The sequence below is a fragment of the Tachypleus tridentatus genome, chromosome 12 (genome assembly GCF_004210375.1).
Source record: "Tachypleus tridentatus isolate NWPU-2018 chromosome 12, ASM421037v1, whole genome shotgun sequence".
Classification (NCBI taxonomy): Eukaryota; Metazoa; Arthropoda; class Merostomata; order Xiphosura; family Limulidae; genus Tachypleus; species Tachypleus tridentatus.
The window spans coordinates 92,403,559-92,423,188 of record NC_134836.1 but is presented as its reverse complement, the minus strand read 5'-3'; the positions used below and the strand labels follow the sequence as shown (position 1 = coordinate 92,423,188).

Sequence of the window (19,630 nt, the reverse complement as noted above, 5' to 3'; positions counted from 1 at the left end):
TTGAGCTTAATTACGAACAACAACATTTCGGTTAAATAATACAATAAAACAAATAAAATATTTAACACCAATGTTGTTGACATATCATAATACGAAAACAGTGATTATAACATGTAGTATGAAATACACTACCGTCAAAAAGACAGTTAAAATGCATGCATTGTAGAAACTGTCGCTCTCTCATAAAACCCTGCAATGGAGTAGCCCAGCCCTCGGACAAAACTTGCACCCACTGTAGATCTAATACATTTATATCTACGTGAGGTAGGGATTTAGCCTCATTCTTGACCTCATCTAGTCGTTCTTTTGGAACGAACAATTCCTTAGCCGTGTCCACAGCTGACTCAGGGATGATCCCCTGAAAACGAAAAAAAAAAAACATAACTTGTACAATGAAATATCTTTTTGGCTTTCTAATATTATCATTTAGAGTACCAACCATCATCTGAAATAACTAATTTCAGTTTTAAAATAATAAATTAATGAAAAGGAAGTTATTTCTTAAATATAGAATTGATGCATAGGAATCGAATCGAAAGCTTGTTCTCCATTTATTTGATGATAGTGTTTATGTAGTTAACAACAATTTTCAGGTCAACTAAAACAAATGTGCTAACCACATCACGTGTAGTTGCAAAAAACATTCTTAAAATGTTAACGTTAGAAAAAATATTTAAAATAACAATAAATTTATAAATAAAAGGACTAAAAATTAAACGTTGTGAAAAGCGACATCTCTTCATTTTCAAACGACAAACAGGGATCTCTGTTTGTTGTTGCTGTTGTCGTTTTCGTGTGTAATAGTACTGAATCCATAACTTCTCAAAATGTACCTAAAACATGTACCTTGTTCTTTAGTAAGTGAATGACCTGTTGAACACATTCATAAACAGTTTGTTCTCCGGCCTTAATAACAAGTTCAGGCTTGCTTGGCGGTTCATAGGAGGAGTCAATGCCCGTGAATGCTAGAAAGTAAAAACATTAAGCCAGCTGCTGAATAAGTATTCTGTATACAGCGTATAATCACGCCATCAATACTATTTGTAGCCATGATCACAAGTGTGTTAACACGTTAGTGAATGAATACGCATATTATCAGATTGTTGCAATTACATAAATAAAAATTATATATTTATACCAAATTTAGGAATAGGAAAAATAGTACCCATACTAAATGCCTGATAGTCAATGACTAATGTATTGTACCACACACTTATTCATATGCCATATAGTGAAATAGCACAAAAATATATATACCAATCTTTTATGCTTAAGGTCAAGTCTTCCCTGTTATTTGAAAGAAAAAAAATATTGAATAACGCATTATGTTAAGACGATGTTAAAATCACATCTTAAAATAAATACTATCTTCATTGTGCCAGTTACAGTTCTATAACCTACGTATTATAACAATATTGCATTATTTTATTTAAACAATATATTATTTAAGAATCGTACCTTTAATTTTTCCGGCTCGGGCCTTTTTGTAAAGCCCTTTAATGTCTCGTTTTTCACAAATTTCGATTGGAGTGTCAACAAAACATTCGTAAAATGGAAGACCGGACTCTTCGTGTATGACACGTGATTGTTCTCGATCCTGGAATTCAAAATTAATAATAACGCAAAAGAATACAATATAACAGTCCAGATGAGGGAGTATAAGCAATGGAATGTTGTAATAGCGTCTAGACTAGCGGTATGGCATGTTCCAAATTAAATGGTTTTCAGATCATTGAATCAGGATGTTAGAGAAGTCGTCATATCTCTGGTAATAAAGTTATTGTTTAAATTAACAAAATAAAAAACACTAAGATAAATTCTGTTCATATTCAGTCTCAAAAAATCGATAATTGTTGGTGTTGAATAAAAAATTCGCAGATACTGATTTTTTTTCGATTTCGCATCTTTATCTGTTTGTTGTTAAGCATAAAAGTACACAATGGGCTATTTGTGCTAGATCCAATGAAGGCATCAAACCCAGATTATTAGAGTTATAAACGACCAGACTTGGCGTATTTGCTAAGCCTACATGGTTTTGAGAGTATAACTGATTCAATACATAAAGATATTCCTATTTTTTTTGTTCTGTATTACTGGACTAAAAATCTTTGACAACAATTACCCGATTCATTTTAGAGTTCTGATATTCCTAACCTCAGCAAAGCCAACCATGGAGCAGTCGTAAATGTGTCACACTGTAGATGAAGATCCAAGGTTAAAGCAACGATAGTCCTCTAAACGTGAGATTCAATTTTAACTGTAAATGGAGGTCATAGGTGTAACAGTTAATGCTGCTATTTCTTTAAGAGGATCCTCATATCGTACAGGTTTAAGTTTAGTAATGTACAAAACTTATTATATCCTTATTTATTACATCACTTGCAATGGTCAAGATCTCAAGGTAGTTTATAATTGGTTTTCTATCACAGTTATTGTTGAGATGTGTCTTGAATCTGTGACTAATTCTAAGTTCTTGCACTTAGATATTATTCTATTTACAAGATTAAAGTTTCTTTGTTTGGAACTAAGCTCTGATAACCTTGTTATCAGTATTCAACAATACTAATTGTACGAAATACACGGGTATCGAAACCTGGTTTGTAGCGGTGCGAGTCCGCTGAGCCAGTGGAAACACGAGGGTAAAGAATGAACTGTTAATGCATTGTATCTCGCCACAGTGAGATTAAATAAACTGATACACGATATGTAAGCGTTTGAAAACAGAGGGCAGTTCTTTAAAGAAAAACTACTGACTAAGAAATACTTAAGGATTGGTAATAAATTTAAAATTAATGTGCATACAGATCGGCTCAATAATGCGCTTATGTTTCGTTACGCTGTGCAAACCTGTAAATGTTAAAGGTACATACAATGGAAACTTTGGCACATTGTCGAGGGTTTATGTAGTTTTGTCGAGAAATAAAGAATTCTGAACAATGCTGTTGCCAGCATGGATGATAAAGTATTCTTTTTTAACACCATTTTCATGTTTTATGTATCTTTATTAAACCTAAAAAAGTCGCTTGTAATACAATATGCTTAATAGAACAGAATCTTGAATCTATGAGAAATTTCGTACTCCCGCCGTGAGAACAGAATTTGTCACAGATTGAAATGCATTTCAACCGTAAACTTCGCTATTTCGTCTTAACGTATACAAACATATGCTGTTTCTATATAAATGAAATATAATCGACACCCTACTCGCTAAAGTACATCTCCTGGGAAGTGATATGAGATACTACAACTTCCCACGTTTGTAACTTTACAACAAACATGTTTGCATAGCAAAAGAACTGAAACGTATCCTTCAGTCAACCAATACGCACATTGATTTTAAATCTATCATGAAGCCTCTTATCTGACGAAATCAGTTGTTTTCATTTAAAGAACGAATTTCTATTTTCAAACGCCCACAAGTTGGGTATAGGCTTACATGAGTTCAGTGTGGACGACACCGCTTGTTTATACACACTTATAGAAGAACAGGTGTTGGTGAGCTGAATCCGGCAAAGATTCGAAAGTATTTTCAAAATGACTGTGAGAGGAAACCAAATGTGAATGAATTCAAGATTTGAGCGGCACAAATGATATGCTGAGTGACAGGATAAAATAAAATTCTTGTATTACGAAACTTAATTTCCATTAAGTACGAATCACTCAGTTATGCAACTGTTTATTTTTTTATAGCAACGCCATGTCGGGCTAACTGCTGAATCCACTAAGGGGAATCGTATCCCTAATTTTAGCGCTGTAAATCCATGGACTTACCGCTGTACTAGAGGAGACTTATGCTTTGTTATTGAAATTTTAGTCACTGTTTTAGAACTAGAGCTCAAGAGCTAAACGTTACCGCCGTATGGAAACAAAATGTAATTGGTTGCTTTTTTTTTTAAACTGCAAAATCTAAAAATCGAACTATTACAATTCCGTAGCTGGATCTTTTGAAATATATTTTTTTAAAAATAAACAAAACTTCTTGAATTGAAGAAGAAAGAAACATCTCTAAGTTAAAGTATGTAAGATTATACTTTATATGCTGTTACTTAGTGTGCCTGTTAACTCTATTTCCACGTTATATCAATTACACAAAATCAAAATCAAACGCCCGGCATGGACGGTGGTCAAGGAGCTCGACTCGTAATCTAAGGGTCGTGGGTTCGAATCCTCGTTACACAAAACATGCTCTCCTTTACAATCCCTGAAGTGTTGTAGTATTTCGGTCAATCCCACTATTTGGTGGTAAAAGAATAGCCCAAAGGTGGGTGATGAGGACTAGCTGCCTTCCCTCTAGTCTTACACTGCAAAATCAGGGATGGCTAGCGCAGATACCCTCGAGTAGCATTGCACAAAATTAAAAAAAACAAACAAACAATACACAAAATCAAAAGTTCTTACTTATTTCTGCAATAGTTTTTTAGTCAGTTTAACATCTGTTTCTAATTTTGAGCTGATTCCTTAGAGAGGAGACACCCAGCGAACATCACTCATCACCCATTCCTGGGCTACTACTGTATGACCGAATTGTGGGATTTGTTTGTTACCATTTAACGCACCTACGAACTCAAAGTGCGCAATATTGTCGTAACAGAACGTGAACTATGGACCCGCGTATTCAGTGTTCCGTACGCTACCCACCGAGCCTCACTTGTCACAGATATTACTTTGACTCTTTTAATCGTCACTATTAATGCTATAAAATCTGGAAAAGCAGCATTGAGCTGAAAACCATGAATCTTCGGATCCATACTCTGGACGCATTAATATCATGATCATGCCTGCTCCACATACTAAATCAGAAAAGCAGCAATAAAAGTCATTTTTGTAATACAGCATATCAAAGATTTATTTTAACTTTCTAAACTGGTGCTAGTTTTGGCTCCAAATACTAATATCAACACACTGTTCATTTTGATAATTAATGCATATTTGAACAGTGCTGAAGACAGTAAGTTTAAAACTGTTTAGGAACTAACCATACGAATTTAAAACTGTCAATTATTTCGTCGTCAATATTTGGTTTTTGGATATAATAAAATTCATTTTACATCATTCAAGGTTACAGCTTTCAATTCAAGAATACTCCATTCCCGTACCTTGGCAAATGGACTGATAAAACTGGTTAGAGCCACTACACCACTGTCAGCAAATAGTTTGGCCACTTCAGCCACTCGACGGATATTTTCCTCTCGATCTTCTGCGCTGAAACCTAAATTTTTGTTTAAACCATGACGAACGTTATCTCCGTCTAGAGCATAGGCTGGAATTCCTTGAGCACAAAGGTAATCTTCTACTCCGAACGATATTGTAGTCTTTCCAGCTCCTGATAAGCCTTTACAAGAAGAGAAAAAAAAGACATTGTTCAGCTGAAGAAAATGCTACTGATATCGCTAGCTACGTTAGTATCACCGTAATTTGAAGATAAAAGTGAAATATATCGAATCACATGGGAAAAGAACAAAATACAAGTGTTATACCATTGTATAACGCTCAAAATTATAGAGACTTTTCCCTCATGTAAATAAGTGGAGTGATGTTTTCTGCTAATACAAACGTATGAAATATATATATATATATTGATTAAATGAAAACTGCTTAGAATATTTCACCTTCAGATATTAAGATATGCTTAAAATACATCTAAACACGGAAAGTAATGCTTGAAAAAATATTTTTGAATCTCTGAGAAACTTTTCGTAATTGTTACTCAATCTTTACCACGAGCACCCCAGTGGCATAGCGGTATCTCTGCGGACTTACAATGCTAGAAACCCGCTTTCGATATTCTAGGTGGGCAGAGCACAGACGTTCATCGTGTAGTTTTGTGCTTATTTCCAAACGAACAAATGTCGTTTTTTATGAGACTTTTTATAGCACTCAATATTAATCGCAGTAAAGAAGCTTTAAAGAAGGGACTTTACGATTTTACCAGAAACAAACGACATGTATGAGAAACGGAAGAATTGCTCCGATAACTCAAGGTATGCAGTTTTAAAAAAGCATGTCACATAATAATGACACAAAGATAGGTCAATGTGTAATATGCATTACTCACGACTATACGTGATATTCGCCTTTTTCTTTTGTTAAAAGTCGTAAGCAGTAATATGTTTATTTGTAAAAATGTATAAAAAGTGCATGTTATTATTTAGGGTTTCAGTTTGTGTTGAATAACTACTGCATAATATACAACAATCCAGGCAACACTAAACTGAACATGCTATTGTGCGCTTTGATTGCTGATGTAAGAGTATGAATGAGAAGATTATTTCCTTAGGTTTTCTATTGAATTTCTCACATTATTAGTCTTTGTTCTTTGCATTTAAATAATATATATTTGTTTAGTTCTGAACTCCAGAAGGAAAAACAACACACAAAAATACCTAACAAATCAGAATAACTGGACGAAAAATGAATATGAAAATTCGAAACCCTTGAGGTACATGAATCAGGCCAAATTCTGTAACTTGTACGAAAACATTTTGAATTTTTTTATACGGTATGCCATATGAAGTCAATTATCTATTTTAAAAAATGATAACTTATGAGCAAAGAGCTTAGATCTTTTAAGCTTACGTCAGTATTTTTCTTACAAGGGTAGTTTGCTGTTAAACGTAACGTTATAAATTTTACCTCATGACGCCTAATTATTTTTAACACTGGAAATCTTGTTGTTAGAGGCTTTAAGGGGTATCTTCTTACAGTAAAAATAATGTCTTCATCTAATATATATATAGAGAAGTACGTATATTGAGCGACGTATCGAAATGTCCAGATTGGAGACTCAATTCTGATGAGCACTATAGTGAAGTTACAAAAGTAGCAGAACGCCCTTCACTTGATTTCAAAGAACAGAAAAAGCCCTTAAGGTAGCAGATGGTGTTAGGTGGTTGCTCTATCACTCTGATTAAAATAGTTAAAAACTAAGGAAAGTTATCCCTGACTTCTAGTGGTCTCTTTTTAAAGGTTTAATATTTCAGTTCCAGTTCATAATATATAATAAAACTTCCAAGTCAAAAAATATGGATTCAATTGGAGCTTAAAATGACTCATCTCAGGTGTTGATAATAAATTGCCCTAAAACAACGACGGGTGTTATTAGTAACTTTTTGAATATCGCTTGGAATTTATTATACAGGTGACTTGTAATATTTCTAATACACCAATTATTCCCAAGATAGCCGCTACTAACAATTGTGAACCTATATATAGTGTTAAACACATATTTTCTGTGTTATTTACCTCTGTCACCGAAGGTGACGGAAGCAATGTTTCCAATCCTGTGTGTGTGTGTTTATGTGTTTGTCATCAAGAGTTCTCGTTAATGGCTGAATGGATTTGGATAGAAGTTGGTATACGTTAGGCAAATTACCCAAAGTGTAAGTGATTAGAATTTAGAGAGTCAAGGATAAAAACACTATCTGTTAACATAGAGACTGATTATTCACACTGTTTTTGCTCTATAACTCAGTCAGAATTTTTTTCATAACTGTCCTTCCAAAAAGGATTCTTGTCCGTTGAAAATTACGAATATAAGAACGCATTTTATGTTTTTTAAGGGTAGAATATGACCAACGATGCACAGCGGGAGACACTCTCTGGGACAGCGGTAAGTTTACGAATTTACAACACTGAAATCAGAGGTTAAATTCCCCTCGGTGGACACAGCAGATAGCTTTATGTGGTTTTGCTATAAGAAAAACACACATACACGTACCAGGTTTATGCACTCTTCTGAGTGCCCTCTAGTAATTTATAAAGAACTCACAAAAATATTATATTTCAAGGAACAAATTCGATCATTTATATACATATATTCTAATGGATTTACAATTATACGTTTATTTTAATATCTACTTGTGTTACAGTTTTATGCATGAGACGTATATTGTTGGCGGTGTATTGCGCAAGTCCTGCCTGTTCTCTAAATTTGTAGAAGATTCTTAAGAGTAAGAGTCAACGATATTTGTTTTACAAAAACACTGGCGTGTTTTCAAACAGTGTTGATCATTTAAAAATCTCTCCTTAAACTATATAAACTGACACGTCAAGAGACAATTATTGTTATTGGGTTGCTACAGTCGGTGTTCTATAAAACTCAGAAGTTACAATTGTAATTAATATTTACTAATCGGAAAACTACAGAATTTGCCCAGAGACATTTATAAATTTCGAACGTTATAACCCATTTAACTTCAGTGAATTAACTTCAGATGTTAGTATTTCTGCGATGACATTAAATATCTTCATCAGTAAAAAGTCAGCGGTGTGAAGCTAACAAAACTAGCTTGCTTAAGCAAGGTGTTACAGTATGAAATCAGAATTAATTTATTTGTCATTGACTTGAATCGTGGATAAAATATTCAGTTCTAGATCGAAAAAAAGACTCAGTATTGTATGAAATTTTGTAAAACTGTTGTATATAAATCATCGTTTGAGATAACTATTTATAATAGTCCTTATTATCAACTGTATTACTATTTGTACATTAAAATATATTTGGGTTGAAAAAGAAAATTGTGTGTATTAATCTTGTTAGCAAATATCATAAATTTGAAACATATTAACATTTACTTAGTTTCTCAATTCAAATTCGAATTTCCGGCTGTTTGAAATCGAAATACCTAACGTACGTAACATAATAGGAGATTCGTCCGCGATATATTGTAATACTTAACATATATATATATATATTATAAGGTACCAAATGGCGGTATTCACTTCATGACATTTCATCATGAGAACCTGAACAATAATTAAATTCGATAGCAATATATTAGCTGGTGTCGCTAGTTCATTCAAGGTTTCTGTTGGAAACAAATCTTTGTTTTATGTAATTTCCACTCGAATGAAATTACGTTCTTGTTGCTTACTGATTCTGCCTTTCGTCAGCATAAGTTTATTCCTAATCAGGTCCATCAAGCATCTGTTTTGCCATTTTCGATTTGCATGCCACCTTAAATGATAAGATTAAATATCACTGAGTCAACCCTAAGTACCGACCACAGGTAGTACAAAAAAACACCAGTACCTGCTGCCTGTGTCACTACTCTGAAATGAACAGCGAAATTGATTTTTATAAGCATATAATCCCAGAGCTGAAACTGTGGCGTACGTACAATAGCGTATCACAGCTCAAACCTTGAATCTTCTTATCTACAGCTGGACGCTAATCACAGTAGTGGAAGTCACAGTGATGTGAAGGCGTAGATACTTTCAAAGGGACGCAATATGAGCACGCATTCACATTCTGAAAAACAGTGGTAGTACCAGCTACGTGAGAGGCGACCAACTGAAACAGTGCCTAAGAGAAAAAAAAATCCATAGGGTTTAAAGCTATATTGCAATGTGCAACGTCTGGATTTTGCACGTAAAAAGATTGACGTCATACGTATAATAATGATGAAACAGAACGTGAAATATTTTTTTGAGTATTCGACTTTTCCAGTTTCGAAAAGAATAGTAAACATGGACGAAATCGTGCGTGCAGTCATACAGCAACGCTGTTTTAAGACGACCTTCTCTTTCATCTGCATATCATCTGACTGAAATGAAAATGACAATATTTTCTGCGTCGGTGAAAGTCGAATGGAGTGCGTTGTGGTATAAGTAAACAATCCGACAATTAAGTTATGCCAGCTAGACTTCTAAAATTACTGAGTCCTTAATAAATAAATAAAGTAGTGTATCTCTCCCTAATTAACGTTGTTACACTTACTGTTATGTATCGTTCATTAGGCTTAATTTCATGAGATTGGCGATTGCGGTAGAAAATATCAGTAGTGACAAGTGCACTAAATTAGAAATGCAATAAGTTAAAATATAAATTTATATATCTTATAGCTTATTAACATTGATATCTCTTTAACTTAAATATGTAGCTACACTACAGTTATTTACCGACATTGATTGTTTGTTTGTTTTTTTTAAATTCGCGCCAAACTACACGAGGGCTAGCCGTCCCTAATTTAGGAGTGTTAGACTAGAGGAAAGGCAGCTAGTCATCACCACCCAACGTAAACTCTTGGGCTACTCTTTTACCAACGAATAGTGGGATTGACTGACGAATTATAGCACCCCAAAGGCTGAAAGGGCAAACATTTTTGGTGGGACGGGGACTCGAATCCGTGACCCTCGGATTAAGAGTCGAGTGCCTTAACCACCTGACCATGCCGGGTCTATTGACACTAAACATAATACAATCTAACTAATTATCAGAGTGGAATTTTAGATTTAATAATAGATTACTTCTCTTCAAGGCGTTTCTGGTTTAAGTAAATGTAGTTATCGAGTTGGAGTTTTATGGCATAAATAAAGAAGATCGGGATTGAACACAGAATAACTTGAACAAATAATGTCTACTAATCTGTTACACAGCACGTGGAGAACAGGTTATAGTCGTCGATATTTTTTATAACAGGTGATATTTTCACATAATTAACCGAATGACAATTGCTTCTTTTGTTATAAAATGACTACAGATTGATTTTGAACTGCCCATCAAATAAATACACAAAAAAAAAAATCTAATGTAAGCCTCCATACAAATGTAGCCAACATTTTAGGACGTAGTTAGAACATAACATAAAAATCAATAAATCAATCATTCTTTCAGGTTTCTAAAAGTAAAACTAAGTAATGCATTAAAATGAACCTCAGTGGTATCGAATACCTTATTGCTTGGCAATGATACTCTTATTTTTTATGCAAGTTAACAAACAGAAAAGAATTAGATCCTGACAGTTTACATAAAGCAACAAAATTCAAACCTTACCTGTAAACCATACAGTGCATCCACGAAATCCTCCCCGTTGGCCCATAATCTGGCCTCGTTTTGCTCTGGAAACATGATGTGTTTGTTCGAAGACATTCGTAGCTTTCAGTTGAGACTGAAAAACAAATTCGGATTAGCTTCGCAAGAACTCATGTTATAGTAATTAGAATAAATTATTTACGTTTTGTATGAACAATTTGCATATATTAAAGAAGTGATAAATCGCTAAGTATGATATCCCTAACACCACAATCATGTTTAGCACCTATATATATATATATATATATATATACATATATTTATATGTATATTGTTCAGAGTAAATTTCTGTTAGAAGAAATTTATGGTTGGACAATTATCTTTTTATTTATTTTTCCGAAAAGGGACCGAAGATTAACTGGAGAAGTCACCTGCTTTATTCACTCGCACCACAGTGCTGTACTGTCTGTTAGCAAGTCAGTAGACATTAAAATGACGTAGCATAAGGAACACTTAATGTTGCGCTTTGTTCTGTCGGAACGTCAGTGAAAAGTGCGCATGTCATGAATCACGAGAAACATTATGCACATTGTAGGCTATAGCAGAGCATAACATACGAACTTCAATACTAAGAAACAAAAATATTTGTTATTCTTAATTTTGGTTTTATTTACTCTTGAAACAGAACATTTTGGGGAACCTAAGAAAGTACTTCTAGTGTATGTCGTATTTCTGAATGGAATTAATCATACAAGGATACTGTTAAACATTGTGGAGACAACAAAGACATAATTTTAAAGTAAAGAACCATCAATGTTCTCCTAGAAACGGATGAACTCGCACAGCGGTTTGAGTCAGTAATTGGTTTTACTCTGTTTTGAATTTCAGGCAAAGCTACACGAGGGCTATCTGAGCCTAGCCATCCCTAATTTAGCAGTGTAAGATTAGAAGGAAGGCAGCTAGTTCTCACCACCCATCGCTAACTCTTAAGCTACTCTTTTACCAACGAATAGTGGGATTAAATGTTATATTATAACGCCCCGACGGCTGAAAGAGAGAGCATGTTTGGTGTGACAAGGTTCGAACACGTGAACCTCGGATTACGAGTCAAGTGCCTTAACCACCTCGCCATGCCAGGCCAGCAATTGGTTCAGTAACACATCTTAAGTCAATATGAATAAGCATATTTATCCGCGAAATGACATTTACGTCTAAAATAAACACCTCAAATTCAAAATCAGTCACTGTAAAACATAAACAAGAATGTCGAAAGGTCACAAGCTTTCATTTATACCTCGAAATCAAAGATTGTTTTTGTGGAGATGTTAGAATAACATAGAATGATAGCAGTTTTATTTATCCATATGCCTGATACGTTTCCCAATGAGCGGCGTGAGGAGGTGGTTAAGGCACTCGACTGGTAATCCGAGGGTCGCGGATTCGAATCCCCGCCACACCAAATATGCTCGCTATTTTAGCTGTGGGAACGTTCTAATGTGATAGTCAATCCCACTATTCCTGGCTAAAAGAGTAGCCCAAGCGTTGGTGGTGGGTGGTGATAACTAGCTGCCTTCCATCTAGGCTTACACTGCTAAATTAGGGACGGCTAGCCCATATAGCCCTCGTGTAACTCTGTGCAAAATTCAAAAACAAACAATTTTCTACTGAAGAACCTTAATGAACTTTAGAGCCGTTGTTTTAAGCATGCTTTTGGAAACTGATGTCTATATAGAGTGGAAGATATTTTCATATTTTGTTAAGTGAATACAAATTAAATTGAAATCACGAATTCAATCAATAGTATCTAAACATCGTCACCTGACAATGGAAAATGTGTTTCGAAGTACATTAAGGGTCCTGAAATCTTGTTCTTATATAAACTATGGTTATCCTGAACCATATAAAATAATAAGAATACAAGCTACTTTCTTATAAACACCTATATGTCAAACTCAATATTAGTGAACGTTTAAATTTGTTTATTTCAAGACAGTTTTAATTATAATATTTCTAACCTTGATTTGTTGTCTTTCATCATAATATTATTTTTATCATTAAATATTCCTGGTGTTTTGTGGGTTTTGTTTTAATTATTTGAAAATTTATGGTAGAAATATTTATAAAGTAATTTTTTTCCGTTCTTGAAATGACTGAATTTGTGCATAATTACTTCAAACCAGACCCTACGTCAAAGGAGTGTTATCAATCGCTCTAACTTTGATAAAATATTTACACTGTATTAACAAACATCCCGTCGAAACGTGATAGCAGTGGATAAAAAGATAAAACCAATTTTTTAACGCTTGTTAAAAAACGTAAGTGGTTGAAAAGTGCCAAGAAACATAAATATTTAAGAGTTGTTTAAAAATGGAGGTAAGTAACTGTCAAATCCTTTAGGTAGCAGTATATAGATTTACTCTTTAAATTAGATAAGACAAAATGTTTATTTTTTATGTGAAGTTAAATACAAGAATTCACAATGGGCTGTCTGTGCTATTCCAACCACGAGTATCGATACTCGACTTTTAGCATTGCAAGTCCGTTGACATGTCGCTGAGTAAAACAAAATGGTTTGTTTGTTTTGGAATTTCACACAAAGCTACTCGAGGGCTATCTGTGCTAGCCGTCCCTAATTTAGCAGTGTAAGACTAGAGGGAAGGCAGCTAGTCATCACCACCCACCGCCAACTCTTGGGCTACTCTTGTACCAACGAATAGTGGGATTGACCGTCACATTACAACGCCCCCACGGCTGGGAGGGCGAGCATGTTTGGCGCAACTCGGGCGCGAACCCGCGACCCTCGGATTACGAAGCGCACGCCTTAACGCGCTAGGCCATGTCAGGCCCCAAAACAAAATGTATGATTAACTTTGGATTTTTATCACTTGCTAAGTTTTCATTTTTTTGTCCCTGATTATCGTTTGGTATGACGATAGGTTTAAGAAATTCAATAAAAAGTAAAACATAAAATCGAGTTTGCGAAAATATTTACTTCATGATTTTTGGTTTTTTATTTACTTTTACAACTAACTATTTTTCATTAAAAATCCACTTTGGATTTATAATTTTTCTTCAATATGGCGAAGATAGCTCTAATATCAGCTAAGAAAATAATTTTTTGTATTAAATATCATGAAAATGTAATTCGAAATTCGCTTATGTAAACTTCGGTTATAAATAACAAGTGTTATAGATTTATACATCTTATGGTTTTGTTTGGTATGTTTTAAATTTCGCGTAAAGCTACACGAGGGCTATCTGCATTAGCCGTCTCTAATTTAGCAGTGTAAGACAAGAGGGAAGGAAGTAATCACCATCCACCGCCAACTCTTGGTCTACTCTTTTACCAACAAGTAGTGGGATCGACCGTATCATTATAACACCTCCACAGCTTAAAAGAATAGCATGTTTGGCGTTACGGGGATTCGAACCTGGGACCCTCAGATTACGTGTCAAGTGCCAACCAAGTCGGCCCGGCATGGCCAAGCGTGTTAAGGCGTGCGACTCGTGATCTGAGGGTCGCGGGTTCGCATCCCGGTCGCGCCAAACATGCTCGCCCTTTCAGCCGTGGGGGCGTTATAATGTGAAGGTCAATTCCACTATTCGTTGGTAAAAGAGTAGCCCAAGAGTTGGCGGTGGGTGCTGATGACTAGCTGCCTTCCCTCTAGTCTTACACTGCTAAATTAGGGACGGCTAGCCCTCGAGCAGCTTTGTGCGAAATTCAAAAAGAAACAAATAAACAAAGCCAACCAAGTTAAATAAACTGTTAAATATCAGAAGAATCAGGATATAACAAACGGGCACTTTAACTTGTACAACGCATAGCTAATTAACAGTAACTGCTTATTTCAAATTTAAAGACTTCCAGTGGTAAATTTCCTTGGTGGACTCAGCAGACAGCCCGGGTGGCGTTGCTAAATGAAATTACACACACACACAGTGGTAATAAAAAATATTTTACTTTCGTTTCCGGCTTTCGTCTTTATCATAATGGAACTTCTTTTATCAAATATCCAATGAGATTTATTTCATAGTTTCGTAAAAATTAATTTATAAAACAGCAAAATTTGGAAAGAAAGAAAAACTAAACTTTCAATGAAAGAGGTTAAAAACAATGTCAAATATTAAAAAAAAACAAAATATCAGCTAAAACTTCGAGATGTTACGATGAAATCGAAAAGAAAAAGGATAAAAACTGGTACCACAAAAAAAAGATATTTTAATATTGACAACAACTTTTGTTCGTGGTATTTTTTCTTCTCATCTCTTGTTTATCGTCAAATATTATTTGAGAAAATAAACATTTAAGGCAATTAATCCAATTGAAATGATTAAGAAGAAACAAGACTGGTACTTAGAAATGAAAAAAAAAAAATTGAAGTATGTGTTTTCGGTGTACGAAAATCACATCGGGCCATCTGCTGAGTTCATTGAGGGGAATCGAACCTCTGAAGGTAGCGTTGTAAATCCGTAGCCTTACCACTGTACCAATGGAAAATTGTTTTACACTTCGCACGAGGAGTATCTGCATTAGTCATCCCTAATTTAGAAATGTAAGACAGCTCTTTATCACCACCACCAATCCTTGGATTACTCTTTTACCGACAAATAGTGGAATTATTCGTAGCATTATAATACTCCTGTGGCTGACATAGGAAGCATATATGTTGAAGGTGGATTCGAACCCGCTACTCGTAGATTACAAGGGTAAAGCCCCTTAACCATCAGACTATCCGGCGCCCAGACTAACGTTCCTAATGTATAAACTTTGGTGGTGTACACTGTAATACACAAACCAGTCTTTGAATATCGAAATATGTATTAACAGTTTTCCAAATGCTTCTTCACGTATATCATGTTCATGAAATTTTAAATAAACTGGGATATAAAGGCAATGCTGAAGCTTACAGTTGTTACAGAGCTTTTAACCGTCGTTGATTTCCCAATACTCCGTCGTACATAAACAACGTGAGTGAGGTTTACGTCTCATATTTTTTCCATATATAAGATCACCTTAATTATATTTTCGTCGTTTTTCTCCATAATTTTTTTCTTTAAGTATGAGAATATTTATAGAGAAAAAAATTAGATCTTTGCAAACTGTAAAAATATTTTCTTTCGTCTAGTCAATTCTTATGATGTTAAAAACTCTTTCACAGTACTTTAAAGACGAAAAACAAATAACAATAACAGGTAAAAGTATCTGCTCCTTTCTCGTCATTATCATATCGACTGAGAATCGGTATTGTACAGATTGTATTATATTATATAGAAATCGTAAAATGCTTTAGTTGCATTTATTGTTGAACATAGTTAGTTCATAAGACAATATTTAATTTTTTAAAATATTTTATATTATATGTTTACAAAATATACAACAAATGTTTTATCGTCACTTCCTGCAAATAATAATGGCTAATTTGGGTCCAGGATATTGCATAAACATATGTTGCATTATTATACTAAAATTATCAGAATTATACTAGAAGTTTTGTTGTTGTTGTATTTTGTAAAAATTAGAAAACTGGACTTTATCAAAGCGTATACTGTAGCAAACTTCTGGCATTTAACTTCTACTATCAAAAAGGCTCACCTTTCATTCAGTTTGTTTGTTTATTTTTTGAATTTCGCCCAAAGCTACTCGAGGGCTATCTGTGCTAGTCGTCCCTAATTTAGCAGTGTAAGACTAGAGGGAAGGCAGCTAGTCATCACCACTCATCGCTGACTTTTGGGCTACTCTTTTACCAACGAATAGTGGGATTGACCGTTACATTATAACGCCCCCACAGCTGAAAGGGCGAGCATGTTTGGCGCGACGGGGATGCGAACCCGCGACCCTCAGATTACGAGTTGCACGCCTTAACACGCTTGGCCATGCCGGGCCACATTTCATTCAAATAAGCTTGTAAAAACTAAATATTGTTTTTTATAATTACAAAAATTAAACCAATAAGGTGAAAAAACTTATCTATCAAGTGATCGAAATTAAGAACAATATATATTTTAAGTCATGCATACCGTGTATAAAGGTGCAGGGCGAGACATAATGACCAGCAACTACGAAGTCCGTTCAGTTCTTAAAAAAATAATAAGTTACGCTAGTACATCGAACAAAATAAATACAGTCTGGGTTGAACTTTCAGTTTCTTTAGTTTTCTCACAAACGTCTTGACCTATTTTCTTCTATACATCTGTTATTCCCAGCCTTTTAAATATGTGTTGAAGACACACAGGAGAGAAATCTCCACTGATAGAGTAAAGTCCTTGAAACGTGACGTTGTCTACCCCTACTCACAAAACATAACAAAGTGAAAAATGCTAAGTCATTGCTATTGGTTCTTGAAGATTACTATGTGTATTATCTTTATATTTTTTATCACTTTGAAGCACTTTACTAGGTGTATAATGACTAAGCACTTTAACATACTCAGTATAAACGAAGGGCATCGTGAAAACGTTATCACAACATGTATTACTAATATTAGTAATACATTAGTAATATATTAGCTAAAACGTAACCTCAAAATTAATGTCAAAACAATCTGAAAAACATCTAAATGTTACACACTCTTGTCCTTACGCACATATTCAGTAATGACATGGCGCCGTATCGCTATACTTTAACACTATACATGTACATTGACCCTACTGTTACCCTCAAATATTATTCTAATCAGTAAAGATTAGCACGTGGTCTTTAGTGCTGATAGATATGTTCCTTATGTACTGTACCGATATATTCTTAATCCAACTTTTTTATTTTTCTTTAATATTTATTAATTATTTGTAAATTACATTCGAAACAATAAAATAGAGTACTTTCGTTTGTTATTCTATGAATGACTCTCATAATCTAATTCCCGATCGTTAGAATACTTTTGAGTGGAAGAATTTGAAACTTGCGTAGACTTATTGGCGTAAATAAATATATATACATACACACACATATGTTAGTTTGCTTAAGGTTGTTATAGCATGAGAAATCTCTCCATGTGTGTCTATTACAGTGTGTTACATAAGTAACACCCACGATTCTATTTAATGAATACTACCGCATGATTAGTTTGTTCCTTACTTTATATTACGTTTTGTTTGAGAGCCGTTTCCAAACTATAGTAGCTTCCGCCTAAAAACTATTCTTCTGACGATTTGAATATTCGCCGTTGATGGAAGTATATGGCTAAAATGCGATCAGTTAAAAATTCATTCTCTGTTTATTCGATTTCTTAAGTAAGTGTGAAGAAATGGTTCATTTCTGTTATTTAATATTGATTCTTGAAATTAATAATTACACTTAATATATTAGATTGAGGAATAATTCGTGAGCGTTTTTAAATAATTTCATTCAAGCATTACATGCAAGACTATACAATACTTCAATGCATGAACACATTACACCCAAAACATTTACTATGATACTTTATTTCATATAATACCTAGGTATATAGTATGCATTGTTTTAAACGAAATTGCAAGAAATTAAATGCGAAAAGCAGATGGTGTCGAAAATGCTCGATTTTGTCCACTTGACAGTCCATTTTATGAGCTGAAAATGAAAGCAAAAATTAAAGACATATGAAAATCAAACACACCATCTATTAGAGCAAAAAATTATCTACCAAATGACATGAAATAATTTGCGAAAGCGTTTCATTTATGAATATATTTTTTTTAACTTGAAAAAACGCTCACGAATTATTCCTCAACCCAATAATTACTCGTCGTCTCTCGAATTATGCACTTAAATGATTACATACACTGTTTATTTTGACGAGATATTTTATTCATTCAAGTAAGATTTACCAAATCATATTATCATATACATAATAGATTTATATAAACCTCGGGGTCAAATTATATCAACATTTTACCGAAGTCCTCGTGAAAAAAAATGGATAGAGATTCAACCATAGACAGTTTAATGGGTAAATAAGTTATGATATCATACATACAACAAATCATGTCACGTATTTCACAAAGATAAGTGGATTTTTGTTATTTATTTTTTCCCCTATTTTGGTAAGAGAAACTGAGAGAATAATTCACGAATGTCGCTTTGATGAAGAATACGTATTCTTTGTTAATATAAGTAAAATAACCAGCCTATGGTTAACCAAGGCGATTGGTCTCTGGGAAAGTGTAGGGAATTTTTATGATCGAAGTTATAACTTTTGCACCTCAGAATGCCTTTTCTTCTAAGTAGTTGAACATCAAAAACATCACGTGACTTTCAATGAGGCCATTCTATGAAAAAAAATCAGTAACTTATACAGCCCATTTCCTAGTGAGTGGGTAGTAAGTTTATAGACTCCAGACACTAAAATCCGGGGTTCTATTCCCCGAGGTAGACAGAACGCAGATAGATATTTTGTAGCTTTGAGCATAAATTCAAACAAGCACTCTAAAACTCACCAACTTGACACATTTCTGATAATATCAACAGCTATTGAACAGAACAGTAACCATTTGCTCTATAGTACAACTGGGCATACCCCTAATGATCAACGTGCTTAATTTGATATTTGTTTCCTGTTAGGAGTTAAACAAAATCACCTTTCTCAAATTGAGAAGATCAGATAAAACAAACCCAGAAAATGACAGTGAGCGTTGTTGATTAGCTGCCTTTCCCTCTAGCGTATCAGTTCAAAATTAAGGACGGCTAGTGCAAACAGTCCTTAAGAAGCTTTGCAAGTATGTCCAAACATAAACTAAAATCGTACCTTTTCTAGGGATGAAACGCAACTCTTGAGTCCATGTTGGTCGCTTCAAATACAACAGAAATGATAAACGTACGGCATATTTTTACAAGTTGCACATAGGAGAATAAAGTAGGCTTATATGAAAATAAAGTTTCGAATATTTTTCTTAGTAATATTT

The 19,630-nt window shown here is 34.2% G+C and overlaps 1 pseudogene across 1 annotated transcript in view; it reads right to left on the bottom strand.

The window, feature by feature from the left end:
* The window catches only part of LOC143233998 (bifunctional 3'-phosphoadenosine 5'-phosphosulfate synthase-like), a 28,604-nt pseudogene extending 11,501 nt beyond the window's left edge, over positions 1-17,103 (bottom strand). Inside the window, exons 1-6 of the transcript XR_013018468.1 lie at positions 16,772-17,103; positions 10,775-10,889; positions 5,097-5,332; positions 1,459-1,597; positions 847-965; positions 133-358 (exon numbers count right to left, since the gene is read on the bottom strand). The product of XR_013018468.1 is annotated as a bifunctional 3'-phosphoadenosine 5'-phosphosulfate synthase-like (transcript). The remainder of the gene's footprint in view (positions 1-132; positions 359-846; positions 966-1,458; positions 1,598-5,096; positions 5,333-10,774; positions 10,890-16,771) is intronic.
* Between the last annotated feature and the right edge of the window lie 2,527 nt (positions 17,104-19,630).